This window comes from Rhinoderma darwinii, assembly GCF_050947455.1.
Source record: "Rhinoderma darwinii isolate aRhiDar2 chromosome 10 unlocalized genomic scaffold, aRhiDar2.hap1 SUPER_10_unloc_9, whole genome shotgun sequence".
NCBI lineage: Eukaryota > Metazoa > Chordata > Amphibia > Anura > Rhinodermatidae > Rhinoderma > Rhinoderma darwinii.
In genome coordinates, this window is record NW_027461839.1 from 906,277 (window position 1) to 910,483 (window position 4,207).

At 44.2% G+C, this 4,207-nt stretch overlaps 1 pseudogene; it reads left to right on the forward strand.

Annotated features, from left to right (window-relative positions):
- Positions 1 to 204: 204 nt before the first annotated feature.
- LOC142697980 (very long chain fatty acid elongase 5 pseudogene) lies at positions 205 to 1,118 on the forward strand (annotated as a pseudogene).
- Positions 1,119 to 4,207: the final 3,089 nt, after the last annotated feature.

Consider the following 4,207-nt stretch of genomic DNA (forward strand, 5'->3'; position numbering starts at 1 on the left):
TTCCCTAGAGAAAACCGAGGGTCCCGGTTTCCTTTTTAGGGATAGAAATTGCAATCCCTGTTCGTTTCAGCCTTGTCAGTTAAAAAGATGCAATTGGAGCAGAGTCACACACAGCTAGTGCCTCCTCTGAGCCAGGAGTCGTACAGGAAAGTGAAGCCGCTGGGAATATAACGGTACCCGGGCTGCAGCCAAAGAATGGTTTAAGAAATGGAGGCCATGGATAAAGCAGTGAATGTATATATAGACAACTTGCTTGGACCAAGAGACCCGCGAGTAAAAGGATGGTTCATGTTAGATAATTACATCCCCTCATTTGTTTGCACCGTCCTGTATTTATTTATCGTATGGATAGGACCGAAGTACAGGAAAAACAGACCACCAGTTTCCTGCAGAGGGATTCTTGTAGTTTATAACATTGGCCTTACACTGCTCTCGCTGTACATGTTTTATGAGCTGGTAACAGGAGTATGGGAAAGGAGGATACAACTTTTTCTGCCAGGACACTCACAGTGGAGGTGATGCAGACATGAAGATAACTCGAGTCCTCTGGTGGTACTACATTTCCAAGCTCATTGAATTCATGGACACTTTCGTCTTTATTCTCCGCAAGAACAACCACCAGATCACCGTCCTACATGTCTATCACCATGCGTCCATGCTAAACAACTGGTGGTTTGTCATGAACTGGGTGCCTTGTGGACACTCCTACTTTGGTGCTACTCTCAAAAGCTTTATCCATGTCATCATGTACTTTTACTACGGACTATCAGCTATACCAGCCATGCGACCTTATCTGTGGTGGAAGAAATACATCACCCAGTGCCAGCTGACCCAGTTCGTCCTAACACTGACTCAGACCAGCTGTGCAATGATTTGGCGCTGTGCAGTCCCCATGGGATGGCTGTATTTCCAGAACTGCTACATGATCTCTCTCATCATCCTCTTTACCAATTTCTACATTGAGACATACAAGAAAGCCTCTTCCCGAAGGAAAGATTACCAGAACGGCTCAGTGACTGCAGCGAACGGACACACAAACGGCTTTTCTTCCAAGGAGGACAATGTCAAGCAGCGTAAACAAAGAAGGGATTGAGCGGAAAAACCAGCCACCAGTTCACTGCGCCAGATGATATACCATCAGATTAAAATCACAGTGCACTGACACCCTTACAGCGACTGTAAATTATTCCTAGTTATATAACGTGATTAATGTAGATCTTAACAAACTCTACCTATCATTAAAATGCTGAAAACACATTTAGAATTGCTCACAAAATTAGCGGGCAGGTATTGTTTATTGGCTGGTGCTGCGATGCTTACAACATAATATCCAGTTCAGGGCTCGTCACGTTCCAGGTGTTGACAATAAAATTGCTGATGCTCTTTCTTGTTTTAATTTCCAGTTTCATTTATTGTTCCCGCAGGCAGAACAGGAGGGGACGGAGTGCCCGGATGGGCTATGGAGACTGCCGGATCCCAGTTAGTGCCTTTCGTCAGGGCATCACTTGCTCGATCTACCCGGACGGCTTATGGTAATGCATGGAACGAGTGGTTGAAAGTTGTAGGGGAACGTATTATTGGTCCTCCGGAACATCCTCGTTTAGCCTATATTATGGAATATTTGTCGGGTTTGGCTGAGCAGTTGCGCTTCGTCGCCTTATAGGTCTGGCATTTTTCTTTAAGCTTCATGGGTGGGCCAATGTCACAAAATCCTTCTTTATTTTGCAGTCCATTAAGGGGTGGAAGAAGTCGGCAGTTCCAATCTAGGCGTCCGATTTCTTTTGCAATTCTATTAAAACTTTTGCATTGTTTACCTGAGGTATGTGCTTCTATGTTTGACTCGGCCCTGTTAGCCGTGGCTTTTTCCTTTTTTGGTGCTCTGCGGATACCTGAGTTAGTTCCCCATAGTGCTACGCGGCCGGGCTGCCTTTTATTTGAGGACGTTAGTTTGTCTGAATCCGGCCAAGGTTTTAGAATACATTGATGATCGAAGACAGATATTTTTGGCAGGGGCTGCTGGGTTTCGTTGTGGGCAATCGGGGGTGTGGGTTGCCCTGTTGCTTTAGCATCTTCCTACTTAAGTTTGCGTAACTGTGGCTCTCAGTTTATGACGCATATTCACGGCAGCCCCCTTACAAAATTTCAGTTCTCTGCAGTATTTAAAAAGGCATTGTCATCTGTCGGCCTCCCCCTGGGAACTTTGGCACCCACTCATTTCGCATTGGAGCGGCTACTACCACCAGCTAATTGGGCCTGACCGATACTGAGGTGCGTCGTATAGGGCACTAGCGCTCTGATGCGTTCGCCCCGATTTGGTTCTGCACTAATTTCTTTTATTTTCTAGATTACCGGCCGTCAGTATGGATAATGGGCCATTCATATGTTTTTTGGGCTGAACGGAGAGCGGCTATAGGGCTCGGGGGAAAATCACTTGGATTCCAGGATGCAGAGATCTATTGGAGCGGCCTGAGGGGCCTAAGATCGTTGCAGACCTTACCGGAAGTGGTGGATATTAGTCGGCACCGGCTGGTGCCGACGGCTTTGGTTCTACACATTGGGGGGAATGATTTATGATCATGGTATACATGCAGTCTCTTCTCCATCTTCTTGGCCTTTTGGTGTGTGGCCTGGCTCTCTGGTGGCTACACACTGACTGTTATCAACAACCATGCCCCCCCCCCCACTGATGTACATCATCCCCTCAGTCCTATAGATTATCAGACTGCTGATTGTTAAAATGAGACAATTCTGATAATTTTTCCATATTATTTAACATTAACCTTTTTCTTTTCTGTTTTACAGTGAAACGCAAAAAATTGGAAATTTCTTTCCCGAAAATATCCTGTTTAGAATAGGATTCATAGGAATGGCCATTGCCTGTAACTAACAATCACGGAAGTGATTATAATATTCTCTTCATGCAGCAGTAATCAGATTTTTGTAAAAAATAAATAAAGTTTTGTTCATTTCATTGATAATAATTGTCCGGATCAGACGATGCAGATAAATGTTCCCGTCCATTATTGTAGGTTTCTTGTTGGGTTTAGCGCTTGGTCCGCGCTTCATAGATGTTATTAGGTTGTTTTACACGTGGTACAGGATTTATTTGGCTCATTTTCTCTTTTTCAGCTCTGGGTCTGACGTTTCTACATTACAAGTTCATCATGCTCCATGCTGAAGCCTTTGGGGATCGTCAGACCTTGGTTCAAAAGATCCTCCTGGGAATTGGATGGTCATCATGCGTTGGGACGGCCGTGATGGCTATGTTTTCGGTAAGTTAATAAATGTTTTATGTTAATAGGGTTTCCCATCTTTACTAAATAGGGACCCGCTGGTAATCAGCTGATCGCTGTGGGTCTGGCAGCTGAACCCCTGGTGATCATGACCAGCGGTGATCACCGGGAGGCCACACACTAAAGTGGTATTACATGGCTTATTCGAATGAATGGACGACCATGTAGTAGATGTGTGTCTGCTCCATCTAACAGAGAGGAGTCCCAAGCACGAGTCCCCCACTATATCCATTATGTCTCCGGGGTTATTATATCAGAACACGTTATTTAGGATTTAATGGGAAGTTCTGAGGGTAAATTAGTGATTAGTTCCATAAGATTTGCTGTAACCTCTGTCTTCTTGTTTTCTAGACCTACCGTTATTCAATGACTCACCGGATTTGCGCTTTCATTGCATTCGGGTTAGGCAGCCTTTACAACCTTTGGCAGTCCATACTCCTCTACAAAGTGCCCGAAAAGCCGAAGAGTCATCAGCCATTTCAGACTGGCGTCCTGCATAATGGCCGTGACCTTAGTGGTTTTCTGTATCCTTTCTTAAATAATATTTGAATGGAATCCAATTGTCCTAGTCTTTAGGTTCACATGTAGGAAACATCAGATACTGAGGTGATCATTTCCCTTCATTTTCTGATCTTGGCCGTCAGATGGCGACATGCTGGTGTAACACAGCGCCATCTGTTAACATTGTTCAGCTTCTTGCAGGAAGATGCTGAATAGAAAGCAGCGGTACTGTCCTTGCTATATATCTATTATATTAACATTTATTTATCTCACATAAAAGTGTAGTAAATCCTATAAGACACTTACTAAACATATGAAATGTTATTTTCCTATATAATAAATTACCAGTCATTGGAAGTAGGGTATCCGTATACACCCACCTGTGCGCTGGAGATCAATGTGTAAAGATATGT